The 16547-nt window shown below is 50.9% G+C and overlaps 1 pseudogene; it reads right to left on the minus strand.

Moving 5' to 3' along the window:
• Window positions 1–2427: 2427 nt before the first annotated feature.
• On the minus strand, window positions 2428–9990 carry LOC147123841 (uncharacterized; annotated as a pseudogene).
• Between the last annotated feature and the right edge of the window lie 6557 nt (window positions 9991–16547).

Genomic DNA, 16547 nt, shown 5'->3' on the forward strand with positions numbered 1-16547 from the left:
ATACAGTCAGTAACATGGCACTCGGGGAGAGGTTACTGAGTGACAGTGTGAGGGAGCTGGATTAACATCAGTAGAGATACAGTCAGTAACAGGGTGCCGGGGGTTAGTTACTGAAACTGACTGTATCTCGACTGTTAAACTCTCAGTTAGATTGAGGCTCACACAAACACCATTACTCAAGTCCTGGATTAAATGCTTGTCCTGATGAGGCAGGCTCAGTTTCGCTAGCTGGTTTCGAGAGCTGTCATCTCCCTCGATAACTCTCTCCCAACAGTGTCCGACTCTCCCTTGTGTTTCCCGGGCCGGCCGAAAGGTGGGGTGAGAGGGGTGGGGGCTATTCTTCATTTGAGAGACCAGACCGCGTGTTGGCAGACTGTTGCACTCTGGGAAGCATCACCAGGTGGCATTCTGAGTATCACACGAGGGTTTACTGGGCAGTGATCAGGAACAAGAACCCTGGCTGATCTTGTCTCCTTTCTACTTAGATCAGCTAACTCGGCAACAATATTTTTTGGTCCAAAAGAATGCAGGATGGAAAGACACCCTCTTTAAGGATGTGTTCTGTGTGGTGTGTATTTTAATTCACCTCCCATTTCTTTGAAGGACAGAATAAACAGGAGCCGCACAGGTTTTATTTGTAAGATGAGAATAATCTGCTGCTTTGCACAGTCGGTCCGTTAAGACAGCGTATAACCTTTAACCTGTCGGCTCGGTTCAAATACAGGCCGGACTCCATGACGGGGATCTGGCTGATACTGGAGTCACCACTGCAACGTGGACTCAAATCTCGTCGTGTTTGATGGGGATCAGTTCTCTCTGGCTGGAGATTGGTGAGTCTCTATTTTATTGCAGAGGCGTCGGTTCAAACTCCAGCTGAAGAATAATGGGCCTTATCGGGCTAGAGTCCATGATAGGGGAGAGTGTACATGGGCTGTGGGAGGAGATGAAATGGGTGGATAGAGTCCATGATAGGGGAGAGTGTACATGGGCTGTGGGAGGAGATTAAATGGGTGGATAGAGTCCATGATAGGGGAGAGTGTACATGGGCTGTGGGAGGAGATTAAATGGGAGGGTAGAGTCCATGATAGGGGAGAGTGTACATGGGCTGTGGGCGGAGATTAAATGGGAGGGTAGAGTCCATGATAGGATAGAGTGTACATGGGCTGTGGGGGGAGATTAAATGGGTGGGTAGAGTCCAGGATAGGGGAGAGTGTACATGGGCTGTGGGAGGAGATTAAATGGGTGGGTAGAGTCCAGGATAGGGGAGAGTGTACATGGGCTGTGGGAGGAGATTAAATGGGTGGGTAGAGTCCATGTTAGGAGAGAGTGTACATGGGCTGTGGGAGAAGATTAAATGGGAGGGTAGAGTCCATGATAGGGGAGAGTGTACATGGGCTGTGGGAGGAGATTAAATGGGAGGGTAGAGTCCATGATAGGATAGAGTGTACATGGGCTGTGGGAGGAGATTAAATGGGTGGGTAGAGTCCAGGATAGGGGAGAGTGTACATGGGCTGTGGGAGGAGATTAAATGGGTGGGTAGAGTCCAGGATAGGGGAGAGTGTACATGGGCTGTGGGAGGAGATTAAATGGGTGGGTAGAATCCATGATAGGGGAGAGCGTAGATCGGCTGTGGGAGGAGATTAAATGGGTGGGTAGAGTCCATGATAGGGGAGAGTGTACATGGGGTGTGGGAGGAGATTAATTGGGTGGGTCGAGTCCATGATAGGGGAGAGTGTACATGGGCTGTGGGAGGAGATTAAATGGGTGGGTAGAGTCCATGATAGGGGAGAGTGTACACGGGCTGTGGGAGGAGATTAAATGGGTGGGTAGAGTCCATGATTGGGGAGAGTGTACATGGGCTGTGGGAGGAGATTAAATGGGTGGGTAGAGTCCAGGATAGGGGAGAGTGTACATGGGCTGTGGGAGGAGATTAAATGGGTGGGTAGAATCCATGATAGGGGAGAGCGTAGATCGGCTGTGGGAGGAGATTAAATGGGTGGGTAGAGTCCATGATAGGGGAGAGTGTACATGGGGTGTGGGAGGAGATTAATTGGGTGGGTCGAGTCCATGATAGGGGAGAGTGTACATGGGCTGTGGGAGGAGATTAAATGGGTGGGTAGAGTCCATGATAGGGGAGAGTGTACACGGGCTGTGGGAGGAGATTAAATGGGTGGGTAGAGTCCATGATAGGGGAGAGTGTACATGGGCTGTGGGAGGAGATTAAATGGGTGGGTAGAGTCCATGATAGGGGAGAGTGTCCAGGGGCTGTGGGAGGAGATTAAATGGGAGGGTAGAGTCCATGATAGGGGAGAGTGTACATGGGCTGTGGGAGGAGATTAAATGGGTGGGTAGAGTCTGTGATAGGGGAGAGTGTCAATGGGCTGTGGGAGGGTAGGGTCCATGATAGGATAGAGTGTATACCGACAATGAGATAATCTGTTATAGTGATGCTGGTTGATGGGTAAATATTGCCCAGGACACCGTTGGGAACTCCCCTGCTCCTCTTCGAATAGTGCCATGGGATCTTATTCATCCACCTGAGAGGGCAGCGGGGCCTCAGTTTAACGTCTCATCCAAAAGACGGTACCTCCGACAGTGCAGCATTCCCTCAGTGCTGCATTGGGAGTGTCAGCCTGGAGTACGGGGCTTAGGTCTCTGGAGTAGGGTTTGAACCCACAACCTAATGATTCAGTCGCGAGAATGCTACTTACTGAGCCATGGTTGAGACTTTGACTCCTTGTTCTACCTTCAAATAAATACTGATTGTCCAAAGACCCAGGTGTCCTTTTGGTACTTGCAGTGGGGATAGTAGACTCCACTTTGCATATGGAGGGTGAGCTGGAAGCGGGGAGGCAGGGTGTGCTCGGCTCCACCCACTCGCGCAGGTGCATGTCTATCTCGGACTTTGCCTTGACCAGGTGCCGTTTCTTGGGAAGGTCGATGACGTGCACCGGCTTGAATTCCTCGGGTATCCTTATCCTATGGTAACTGGAACCCGGGAACAACTCCCTCTTGATGACATCAAAAGGCAGGGTTGGCAGGGGCTCCGATCTCATCCCAACCTTGGCCCTCAGCTCAGGGTGGCCCGCGCTGTGCAGCGCCAGCTCGTGAAAGGGCCCAAAGTCGTGCTGTTGGACCAGGATTTCCGGGCTGATATCCGGATTGGCCTCCACCTGTCTGGAGATATCCGTCACCGGGGGCATAGCCGGATTGGTCCTGACGTTCCAGATTGGCTTGATCACGCAGACGGGGGCCTTGCCCTCGCGAGGTGCGGTGCAGGTCACGGTTTGCGAGCCCGGGATCTCGGGGACACCCCCCCCTCTCCTTCCCACTTCGCACCCACAGCAGCCCAGCCTTTACCCATCCCGGACCCCCCTCCGATCGGCAGGGACCCTTGGGCTTTGTGAGCTGCACGACTTTGAGCATCTTTTTGCCGCTGCTGGTCTCGCCAGTCTTCACCGACTCCCTCAGCTGTTCGAGCACCTGTTCCGCGGCGGTCCTGCGCGGCTTGTAGAAGCTGGAAGATGTCCTCACTATATTGGGCAGGTTCTTCTTCTCTAGCCACAGTGTGTAGGACTCATTGGTGAAGTAATCCTGCTCTTCCTACATCAAAACAAATAAAATCATCAGAACCCTTTAATACATTTAAATCTCAGTAAAAAGCTTGTTTTCATATCTTCGCACTCTTCACTTGGAGAACAGTGTGAAGTGGCAAAAGTTTCGCAGGCTGATCGATGTGAATGATCCTTCCATGGTCATCTCCATCATCGTTAAAAAAGGGAGCATATGGAATGGGAGCCAACCTATTTTAGTTACAAGGAAAGATTGGATAGGCTGGGGTTGTTTTCTTTGGAACAGAGGAGGCCGAGGGGGGACCTTATTGAGGTGTATAAAATTATGAGGGGCCCAGATAGAATGGATAGGAAGGACCTATTTCCCTTAGCAGAGAGGTCAATAACCAGGGGGGCATAGATTTAAAGTAATTGGTAGAAGAATTAGAGGGGAGGTGAGGAGAACTTTTTTCACCCAGAGGGTGGTGGGGGTCTGGAACTCACTGCCTGAAAGGGTGGTAGAGGCAGAAACCCTCACCTCATTTAAAACGTTCTTAGATATGCACTTGAAGTGCCGTAACCTGCAGGGCTACGGACCAAGAGCTGGTACCTCCCTGGTATTCAAAACTGAAAACCGGTTAGCGAGTGCCACTGGCTTGGGGGATTCCTGCGCTACCTGAGTCTTCCTCCTACCCTGTCTGGTGATCACCCACTCCCTCACCTCCTGCACCTTCTGTGGCAGTAGGGTGACCCACTTCCAGGAAACTCTCGAACTCCCTGATGCACTGCAGTGACTCCAGTCGCTCCTCAAGCTCCGAATCTCACAGCGTGAGCTCGAGCAACTGGCAGAGCTTCGTGCACACCGTGACCCTGCTCTTGGATCACTGTCCAAACCCCCGGGTTAGGGAGAGGATAGCTCAGCCAGGGTCGCTGCTCTGATTACTATCCAGTGCCCCCATCGGAAAGGTGCATGTGTGTGATAGCATAGGCTTGGGCTTCGCTATGAAAATTCCAATGGTTCAATAACCTGTGATCCTCAGTGTTTAGACTCTCGCATTAAGAATGGCCGCATGAGTGAAGGATCGGAGAGGGCCCAGTCATCGTGGAACAATACCGAATCCCCACCAGAGCCAGCACATTCAGGAGAGGGGAAGTGAAGGCTACAGACACCACCCCACGCTGGGTACAGGCACCGCCCCGCGCTGGGTACAGGCACCGCCTCACGCTGGGTACAGCCACTGCCTCGCTGTGTGTGCAGGCACCACCCTGCGCTGGGTACAGGCACCGCCTCGCGCTGCGTACACGCACCGCCCTGCGCTGGGTACAGGCACCGCCTCACGCTGGGTACAGGCACGGCCCCGCGCTGGGTACAGGCACCGCCCTGCGCTGGGTACAGGCACCGCCTCGTGCTGGGTACAGGCACCGCCCCACGCTGGGTACAAGCACCGCCCCGCGCTGGGTACAGGCACCGCCCCGTGCTGGGTACAGGCACCGCCCTGTGCTGGGTACAGACATTGGCCCACATTGGGTACAGGCACCTCCCAGCGCTGGGTACAGGCACCGCCTCGCGCTGGGTACAGGCACCGCCCTGTGCTGGGTACAGGCATTGGCCCACATTGGGTACAGGCACCGCCCAGCGCTGGGTACAGGCACCGCCTCGCGCTGGGTACAGGCACCGCCCTGTGCTGGGTACAGGCATTGGCCCACATTGGGTACAGGCACCGCCGAGCGCTGGGTACAGGCACCGCCTCGCGCTGGGTACAGGCACCGCCCCACGCTGGGTACAGGCACCGCCCCGCGCTGGGTACAGGCACTGCCCCCTGCTGGGTACAGGCACCACCTTGCGCTGGGTACAGGCTGTGCCTCGCGTTGGGTACAGGCACCATAAGCACAGATTCACGAGGAACATTTTGTCCTAATTGATCAGATCTGGTTCGGTCCAATCAGGTCACATTCAAACATGGCCTCTTCATTCGAGCAGGCCAGGACATGTAAATTTTGATTGGGGAAGAGGGGTGGAAGAGGAAAGACCCACCCCAGGAACTTTGGGCCGTGGAGCGGCCCTTAGCATTATTACTAGCTGGAGTATAACACGTGGGAGGTATCAGCGCTGTGTTACAATGCACTTGGCTTAATACAGACCACTCCCATTACATGAGGTTCCATGATTCCCCTCTGAATACTTACTTCCTTCACAGGCCCTTTATCAGCACTTTACAGCAAAGAGCTGGGCACCTGTTCTCGGGTAGGAGACCAACATAACTCGAGACAGCATGCCATTTTACAGATCTGTGAGGTTTCCCTTGGCTGTCAGGTGGTACTTCTTAGAGGTGGACGGAAGTACTGAGTGGGGTGCCCTAGGGCTCAGTGCTGGTATTATTACTGTCTCGAACTTGCGTCAATGGCTTGGATGCAGAAACTCAATGTAAACTGGTTGAATTTGATGATGATATCAAACTAGGAGGAGCTCGGCAGTTGAGGGGGCAGCTCCGAAATGATAGAATGAGGTGGACATAATTTGCAAGTGTGCAGAACAACGGAAGGTGGAATTTACAGTGTAAGGTACAGTAAACAGGAAGGAAAAGTAGATAAAACACATACTTCATGAATGGTATTAAAACAGATAAGGATGATGCTGAACGAGACCTAGGAGTCTCCGTCGAATGGACAGCCAACATGTCCAACCAATGCAGAGGAACAGTGAACAAAGCCCGTAATATGTTGAACAGCATCGTTAGAACAGTAGAATAAAAGTCAGGGGATAACGGTCACACTGTACAGGGTCTCTGGTCAGACCGCTCCTTGAGCACTGTGTCCAGTTCTGGTCAGTCCCACCTTGAGCACTGTGTCCAGTTCTGGTCAGATCCACCTTCAGCACTGTGTCCAGTTCTGGTCAGTCCCACCTTGAGCACTGTGTCCAGTTCTGGTCAGATCCACCTTGAGCACTGTGTCCAGTTCTGGTCAGTCCCACCTTGAGCACTGTGTCCAGTTCTGGTCAGTCCCACCTTGAGCACTGTGTCCAATTCTGGTCAGTCCCACCTTGAGCACTGTGTCCAGTTCTGGTCAGACCCACCTTGAGCACTGTGTCCAGTTCTGGTCAGTCCCACCTTGAGCAATGTGTCCAGTTCTGGTCAGACCCACCTTGAGCACTGTGTCCAGTTCTGGTCAGACCCACCTTGAGCACTGTGTCCAGTTCTGGTCCGTCCCACCTTGAGCACTGTGTCCAGTTCTGGTCAGTCCCACCTTGAGCACTGTGTCCAGTTCTGGTCAGTCCCACCTTGAGCACTGTGTCCAGTTCTGGTCAGACCCACCTTGAGCACTGTGTCCAATTCTGGTCAGTCCCACCTTGAGCACTGTGTCCAGTTCTGGTCAGTCCCACCTTGAGCACTGTGCCCAGTTCTGGTCAGTCCCACCTTGAGCACTGTGTCCAGTTCTGGTCAGTCCCACCTTGAGCACTGTGTCCAGTTCTGGTCAGACCCACCTTGAGCACTGTGTCCAGTTCTGGTCAGACCCACCTTGAGCACTGTGTCCAGTTCTGGTCAGACCCACCTTGAGCACTGTGTCCAGTTCTGGTCAGACCCACCTTGAGCACTGTGTCCAGTTCTGGTCAGACCCACCTTGAGCACTGTGTCCAGTTCTGTTCAGTCCCACCTTGAGCAGTGTGTCCAGTTCTGGTCAGTCCCACCTTGAGCACCGTGTCCAGTTCTGGTCAGACCCACCTTGAGCACTGTGTCCAGTTCTGGTCAGACCCACCTTGAGCACTGTGTCCAGTTCTGGTCAGACAGCTCCTTGAGCACTGTGTCCAGTTCTGGTCAGACCCACCTTGAGCACTGTGTCCAGTTCTGGTCAGTCCCACCTTGAGCACTGTGTCCAGTTCCGGTCAGTCCCACCTTGAGCACTGTGTCCAGTTCTGGTCAGACCCACCTTGAGCACTGTGTCCAGTTCTGGTCAGACCCACCTTGAGCACGGTGTCCAGTTCTGGTCAGACCCACCTTGAGCACTGTGTCCAGTTCTGGTCAGACAGCTCCTTGAGCACTGTGTCCAGTTCTGGTCAGACCCACCTTGAGCACTGTGTCCAGTTCCGGTCAGTACCACCTTGAGCACTGTGTCCAGTTCTGGTCAGACCCACCTTGAGCACTGTGTCCAGTTCTGGTCAGACCCACCTTGAGCACTGTGTCCAGTTCTGGTCAGTCCCACCTTGAGCACTGTGTCCAGTTCTGGTCAGTCCCACCTTGAGCACTGTGTCCAGTTCTGTTCAGTCCCACCTTGAGCACTGTATCCAGTTCTGGTGAGTCCCACCTTGAGCACTGTGTCCAGTTCTGGTCAGACCCACCTTGAGCACTGTGTCCAGTTCTGGTCAGTCCCACCTTGAGCACTGTGTCCAGTTCTGGTCAGACCCACCTTGAGCACTGTGTCCAGTTCTGGTCAGACCCACCTTGAGCACTGTGTCCAGTTCTGGTCAGACCCACCTTGAGCACTGTGTCCAGTTCCGGTCAGTCCCACCTTGAGCACTGTGTCCAGTTCTGGTTACCGAGACACAAGGAAGATATTCAAGTGCTGCCGATGATGCTGAGAAGAGGCACGAATCGAATTCCCATATTCAAGGGTCTGGGTTATCGGCAACGTCTGGAGAGACCTGGCCCTTTTTAAAATTTACCTCCTAACTCCCTATATTCAGCTTTTAGGACCTCATCCCGGTTTTTACCTATATCGTTGGTACCTATATGCACAACGACAAATGGCTGTTCACCCTCCCCTTCCAAAATGCTCTGTAGCCGCTCCGAGACATCCTTGACCCTTGCACCAGGGAGGCAACATACCATCCTGGAGTCTCGTTTGCGGCCGCAGAAACGCCTATCTATTCCCCTTACAATAGAATCCCCTATCACTATAGCTCTCTCGCTCTTTTCCCTCCCGTCCTGTGCAGCAGAACCACCCACGGTGCCAGGAAGTTGGCTGATGCTCCCTTCCTCTGATAAGCATCTCCCTCACCAATATCCAAAGCGGTATATCTGTTTGAGACGGGGATGGTCACAGGGGACCCCTGCACTACCTGCCTGCTAGGGGGCATAATTTCAGAATAAGGGAGCACCCTTTTAAATCGGAAATGAGGAGGAATTTCTTCTCAGAGGGTCGTGAATCTTTGGAATTCTCTTCCCCAGAGAGCTGTGGAGGTTTGGTCATTGAATATATTGAAGGTGGAGATAGACAGATTTTTGAACGATAAGGGAGTCGAGCGTTATGGGGAGCGGGCAGGGAAGTGGAGCTGAGGCCAAGATCAGATCAGTTATGATCTTATTGAACAGCGGAGCAGGCCCGAGGGGCCGAATGGCCGACTCCTGCTCCTATTTCTTATGTTCCTATGTTCTGATGAGCCCACCTATCCACTGTATTCCCTTGGTGCGTTTCTAATAACCCTGAATCCCATTTGTTGATAAGAACCTGTCTAGTTCCTTCTTGAAACCCATTCAGGTTTCTTGTTCCATTATCCCGTGCTTTTAAAATCATCTAGCTGTTTGATTTAGGTGCCTGCGTGGCCCAGTGGTAGCACGTACTCTAAGCTGACACTTCAGTGCCATACTGAGGGAGTGCGGCACTGTCGGAGGTGCCGTCTTTCGGATGAGACGTTAAACCAAGGCTCCATCTGTCCTCTCAGGTGGACTTAAAAGATCCCATGGCCAGTATTTTGAAGAAGGGTAGGGGAGTTCCCCTGGGCCAACATTTATCCCTCAACCAACATCACTAAAAAGACAGATTATCTGGTCATTATTTCATCGTTATTTGTGGGAGCTTGCTGTGCGCAAATTGGCTGCTGCGTTTCCGACATTGCAGCAGCGATTACACTTTAAGGAAGTGCTTCATTGGCTGTAAAGTGCTTTGGGATGTCCTGATGTTGTGAAAGGTCTATCAATGCAAGTTCTTGATGCACTACTGAGAAATTGGAGGGCGTAAATCAAACTTGCCTTGTGCTATTGTTTACCTGGTATCAACATTGGAAAGTTGGTCTTTGCTAAATTCAGCAGCAACCTTTCAGTCGGTCCTTTATCCTTCACCATTGTCCTTGTAATGACCAGACCCTAAACTATTCACCCATTTTTGACGGCAGCACATGGATTGGATCTCAAGGTGCAATATCCTCACTGTTTAACAAAAAATCAATTTGTTTGTGTTTCTAGGCGACACGTGTGAGCATGTTTGTCTATCAAGCTCCAATAGCTCACGTTTGCAAATAGAAGACAATGGGGTAATAAAACCAAGTAATTTAATGTCGGGAGCCGGATAAGAAACAAAAAGGAGAATAAATCTCAGGATTATCATCCAGGGTCATTTCTCACCTTGAAGAACGAGCTGGCTTGACATCTGTTGTGAGGGCGGATTGAAGGTTATCGTCAGCAGCTGTCCAGTGAAGGGGCAGTGTTACTTGTGTCCATTGCTTCATTCTTAGTACAGTATTACTATTTGGCATCTCATTCTATTCTCTAAAGTGCCTTGGGGCACTAACCATGTGAATAGTGTGTTATAAACCCAGTTTATCTGGGGAGAATCCTGGCGCTAAACCAGGGAGGCAGTTCCCAAAATAGTCATTCTCAATGTCAATTGAAAATGAAAGTTCTTTAAACTTCTGGGGAGCGAAGGGTTAACACTGTGCTAATTGGTTGTGAGTTCTAACACCTGTGATTGAAAGGCGATCCAGTTGTTTCTTGGCAAGCCGTGTGGTAATGAGAGTTTGGGAGTTAAGTACTTCCAAAATAAAGTCCATTATATCCCAAGTTAGTTACTGTGCCATTAATGTGCAGCCATTCTGTTTGTTAAAGTGTTATTTAGACCCACTTGTGCCTCAGTAGTCAGTGATTATTCAACAGGCTTCACATTCTGCACGTGTGTGTCTTGGTGCCACCCACAATTATCAACGCCTGCTATTATTTTATTTTGTCGTGGTATATAAATGGCGTGAGTCACACAACACGAGTCGCCATCTCTGATTGGACGTATTCCCGGCGCTTTCATCACGTGACCTGCTGGATCCAACCACCTTTTTCCCCCGTCTCCAATATTTTTATAAATGAATGAAAGTGGTCAAAGAAAATGGAAATAAAAAATCATTTTCTTTAATGCCCTGGTGACTTTTATCCCAGCTTTGCTCAAAGCTGCAATTGGGAATGATAGCATAGTGGTTATGTTACCAGACTAGCAATCCAGAGACAGACTTAGATTAAACAATCTGAGAGACATGAGTTTAAATCCCACCACATGGCAGCTGGGGAATTTAAATTCAGTCACGTCAATAAATCTGGAATAAAAAGCTACCATCAGTAATGATGAGCATGAAACTATAGGATTGCGCTAAAATCCCACCTTGTTCACTAATGTCCTTTAGGGAAAGAAATCTGCTGGCCTATATGTGACTCCAGACCCTGCTGGCCTATATGTGCTCCCTGTGGGAGCACCTTCACCTCACGGACTGCAGCGGTTCAAGAAGGTGGCTCACCACCACCTTTGCAAGGGCAATTAGGGATGGGCAATAAATGCTGGCCTTGCCAGCGAAGCCCACATCCCATGAACGAATAAAAAAAAATCCAGGAGATTAAATTCCTGGAGACTCTGGGACATCCTGCAGAGTTGGAAACCCAACACACGACTCTGCCTCTCAGTACATGCCAAGTGGTGTCTTGTTTCCCCCACTCAATTCTTCACCCCCAACCCCTCCCCACTAGTATTTGTTTTTGTACCAATTCACTACTTTGTTGGTTAATTGTGTTTGGAGGAGTTAATTGACGTGGCCTGGGACTTTGAAAGTGCCACTGGTGCTTTAGTGACTGAATAAGCCCAATCCAGGTTTTACTGACTGGGGGATTTGGCAATTTAGTTACTGGAACTTTGGGGATCACATGACAGAATTCCACCAACTTATAATTCCATCCACTGCAACTTTCAGAAGGGAATTGGGTAAATGCTTGAAAAGGAAACATTTGCTGGGCTACGGGGAAAGAGCAGGAGAGTGGGGCTAATTGGATAGTGCATTCAAAGAGCTGGCAGAGGCACGATGGGCTGAATGGCCTCCTTCTGTGCTGTATGATCTTGACCAGTCCCTGAGAGGACATTACCAGCTACAGCGAGAGTTAGTGGTTAGTTTAGATTGTCATGTGTTGGGAGTTGGAGAGCAATTGGCCAGAGGTTTTTCCTGAATTGGCCATGTTTCTTTGTCTGTTTCCAGAGATAACGTAACTGGTAGGTGGGACGGCAACATGTGAGGTCATACTGTCTACTGGATGGGGTGAGCTTAATGGGCCTGATAGTTTTCATCTACTTTTGTATGTCTTTTTGTATGTTTGTATGTGCAGACTGGGGAATCAATCTGGGTCCAGCCTAGTGTGTGGCTCAAAGAGTTCACCCAGTCAGTAACTGAGCCCAGGGACAATCAGAACTCATCTCTTCCCCTTTCTGTTCCCTTCAATGATCCGTGCACAAATCAGGAGACACACAGTAAGTTTGTTCATTTTCAATCCATGTTTATTTTCAGATGTTAAACTTCTCACATTTCAGTTATTGAAAGATGACTTGTACACGAAAAGACTCTCTGGTCCATCCAGCCTTGTCCATCGCAATATATAGACCCCCCACCATGTGATCTCCTGGGAGAGGCAAAAAACCAGACATAAAAACCCAGGCCAATTTGGGAAAAAAATCTGGGAAATTCCTCTCTGACCCCCTTAGGCGATCGAAACTAGTCCAGGAGATCATTATGGCGCAAATATTCTAAGACAATTACTTTCTCACTTCAGCTCTGCTAACATCAATTGAACACAATCCCCGGGAGCCTGGTCTTCAACAATCTCCAGTCTAGTTCTGTAGCAGCAGTCACAAACACAATATTCAGCGATGACGAGAGACTGGTTGGCAGGTTGTCTAGTGTTTCCATTTCTGTCATTCCAGGTTGAACGAAAACTGTCCCCAATCTTTTCTTTAAAGTGTTAACTGTGACACCATTTAATTTGCTGGGAACATCCGTTCCTAAACATTGACAGGCCGAATTGGGGGTGGAACGTGGATCTAATTACCGGGATGCACCGGCACAATTTGCCTGGGGAAAATCTCTTAAGGCGTGACCTTCCCTGTTAAGACATTTTGTTAAGACATCCTAACTTTGAAGGACAAACCTACTTGTTTTTCCCCTCCCTCCCCGACTCCCGTGCAGTGTTAACTTTTAGCACACCCCAGAACCCAGTTTGTTGACACCCAAAGACAACCCAGAACGAGGAAAAGACATACCAACACTCCCCACTAGACCCAAGAGACAACCAGGTGGGTGGCAAATGCCGCGTCACTTGAAGAATGAAGAGGAGCTTACAAGGGAGCAGCTGACATGGGAACAGCTGACAAGGGAGCTGTGATCTTCATTCAGGCATTCTGCACACACAGCTGGCGACTAACCAAGTAGTACAGAGGACGAAGAGGGTGGAGGTACTTGTATGGGAACAGAGGCTTAAATGACCAGGACAGACACAATAAAGTGAGCATTACCCATGAGTGCCGCACTGCTGGTATACCCTAATCTAACGGGCATTCCATCTCAACTGCCAGGCCATCAATCAGAAGCTGGCAGGATCCAAATCCAGATCCTGACGGTTCAGCTTACTGTTTGGATCTGGCGCTGGCGCCCGTGAATAACACCCACTTTGATCTATTTGTCCTGGGAGCCGGAGAGTCTGTTCGCTTGCAGGTACGGTCCGCCCTCCTCACCCTGAATACCAGTTGGACAGTGTCCAGCAGTGTGTGGAGGATGTCAGAATGAAAAATTCCCTAAAAAAGGTAGGGTCCTCTATACTCTAAAAATGACTTGGATTTCTCCCGTGAGCTCCTGAAATCAAAGTGTATATTCAAAACCCGGGTGTCCCTGAATCATGGTTTGTGAGGTAACCAAAGGGTTAACCAGAACCACCACCTGCTGCAATTTCCTGGAGCACCCTGGAGATCAGGCAACCCTGAGCAACAGAATCCAGAAACAAAAGCACAAAAGACTGTCGGGCCTCCGCCCTGACAGCCTGAGGTCCTCCAGCAGATTGGTGATTATCCGGTGATGCGAGCAAGTCGATCGACCTGGTAAACCCCCCAAGTCCTGAAGATGTTCTGGACTACCTCAGTGTGGATCATCCACTAGTTAGGGTGGACTACAGAGCAGCTGAGTGTGCCGACTGTTGTGTTGTCCTCCCCGGGCTAAATGTGGCACCAAGAGTGTCACCCCGTCATTCAAGCACCAATGGGAAGCAATGCGTCAACTTGACAGAGGGACCCAGGAAGGAGGGTCCCACCCTGTTTGTTGACTTACCGGACCCTTGTCATATTGTCTGTCTGCAGACACACTGACTTACCCTGCACCGAGTCTGAAAGTGGAGATGTCCTATTATACCGTTCAGACCCCGAGCCTGTTGAAATGCCAAGTGAAATCACTGGCCGAGAAGACCATTCATCCTGAATGTGGCTCCCACCCATATGTCAAAGCATTAGCTGAAGAGCCTGATGGCTGTAGCACCAATGTATGGAGAACACTGCGCTCCCAGGACCACCAGCTCTAGTTCAGATGCTGCGACAAAGGAGACCTGTGGATACTTTACTGGCAGAGTGATGGTCATCCAGAAGGCTCAACTGGAGAAATACCCCCAACAGTTGAGCCTTCTGGATGACGATCACACGCTCTCAGTGTGGATGGTAGAAGACCTGCCAGTATGCCCACTAGTAGATGGTTCCTCTGATGGACAAACCAAACATCCAGAGTGATCCACTTCCACAGGGAAGTACTGGAAATAGCCCACCCACACAACTCTGAGGTGGGCTATCCAGGCATGATCACTGCTGGGGGAGGTGGAGCTGGACAGGGTCTCGAATGTTACTTGTGAGCTACCTGCATTCCAGGTCCTAATCTGGAATGACGGGCTAGCAAGATACAAAGGACATTGTGCTCCGGATAAGGCCTTGAATAGGCTGGTGGGGGTGAATGGATTGGTGGTGGTGAGTGGATGGTGGTGGTGAATGGATTGGTGATGGTGAGTGTACTGGTGTTGGCGAGTGGAAGGGGCCTATAGATGGGGTGGGCTAAGCTACAAAGTGAGCAGTGCCCTCCCACCCTTGTGTGTCAATTCGGGAATGCCTGAAGGTTCTGCTACAGCAGATCCTCCACTTGCTCGCCAAAGAAGCCCTCAGCACCAATGGGCATCTGCAGAACCTGAAGGATCCCCAAGGTGTGAGGACAAACTAAGTGGCGATGCAAGATCCACTGGGCGATAGATCCTGCTCCTACATTGAGAGCACCCACACAGTCTGCTGCTGCAGCAGATGCTCTCTGAAGGTGGTCCTCTCTGGCAGGGATAGCTCCCTCAACTCAACTACTGGTCAGTGAAGCCAGCCCCAGTGGATTTGACGGCAGGGAATTCGGGATATGCGCCAAACCCTGCAGGAAGGTCCGCCAGACCCACATGTCCCACCATTTGGATTTCGGTGGGTGGAACAGGACTAGTTTCCTGAGGCTTTCACGACTGAAGTTCACCAGCTGTACCAGCGAACCTTAAGTTGTGAGGCAGAGTGGCGGGGCTGTCTACCTTGGCCATAACTGGGGCGCGCCTATCAAGTCTGCCCAAACCGCCTTGGAAATTGGGAGGGGGAATCCAACAAAGGTCGCTGCCTGAGGCCTTTGCAAGACCCCAGGTAAAGACTCAACCCCCACAAGTGATGGGACTTCCGGAACTCACAGTTTCAGACTCGAAGTCACCCTTGTTTTGAATACATGGAAAAACCTCAACGCACGGAAGCCGTGGTCAACTCAGGCTCCCAGTTTGGTTTCTGGAGCGCACGCACCCTCCCTGGGAGTGCCTCTCGAGTGTCGTAGGGAGCGGCTGAAGGTGGGTCCACAGTGGTGGGTGGGAGCCACAGATCTATAAATAGAGATCTGCAGCTGCACTCACCAAAGTGGACATCACCCACAGCATAGGTGACCCTGTGTAGGGTCGAGTCCACCGAGGGTGGTGCCCCCAAATGAGCTGGCGCCAACTGGAGACAATGTCCCGGGGCTGCGTTGGTGTCACCAGAGGGGACGGATGCCTCTGGGGAAGGACACACCAACAGTAGCTGGTGGCGCTTGGGGGAACCAGCCTGATTCTGGCACCAGTAGGCACGGACACCTCCGAACCAGCTGGTGCCAGAGGAGGACTCTTCCTCTATCCTGGGAGGCCTCAGTACAAGTGGTACCGGGGTTTCACCCGATGTAGTTGACTGGGATGGATTGGCTTTAACCAGCTCGTCCCATTCCACACCATCGAGGCAACAACCGGAGCGTCCACACTTGAGACTTTCCTGTTCAGTCCCAACACTTGGACCACCGGTCGACATCGGTCGGAGATGACTGTATGCACTGGGCCCTATCCAGTGCCAGTGCAGTTAACCCCGAGCAATGCCGAACTGAGCCTGGAGTTGGAGCAGGGTTGGTGCTTGATGCCGATGCGAGGACCTGAGGGCTGGACGTGAAGGTCCAGCCCAGGGGAGAACTAGGGAGGAGGGAGAGGGGCGTGGGAAATGTTTAAAAATGGGAAAGAAACGTGCCAGAAGGGAAAGAGTTGGTTTAACACCATCTCCAATCATTGGCTGCGAGTTTAAATGGACCTGTTATTGGCCGTCAAATAAAGAAATTAAAAGATGTACAGTTGACACTAAAGAAATGGATGGGTTGAGGGGTATTTCAGTGTTGCTGTTTCCTCCTTTGTGGTATCTCTGCTGGCATTGATGTGATGTCAGGATGTGTGATCCAGTTGTCTTTGTGGTTTTGTTACTGACAACTTTAGTCTGTTGGTAGTTTGATGAAACCGTCCATTTCCTCTCACTCGTCCTGACACCAACCTGTACCTGTGGCAGAAGAAGAAATGACAAAAATCACTGGATTGCAACAAGGACAACGACAGGCATTTTATCGCTCCCCTCGTATAGTAAACCATATAACCTGTAAAAGGA

This window comes from Somniosus microcephalus, chromosome 2, assembly GCF_052327205.1.
Source record: "Somniosus microcephalus isolate GS21.2 chromosome 2, FLI_Smic_1.0, whole genome shotgun sequence".
NCBI classification, from domain to species: Eukaryota; Metazoa; Chordata; class Chondrichthyes; order Squaliformes; family Somniosidae; genus Somniosus; species Somniosus microcephalus.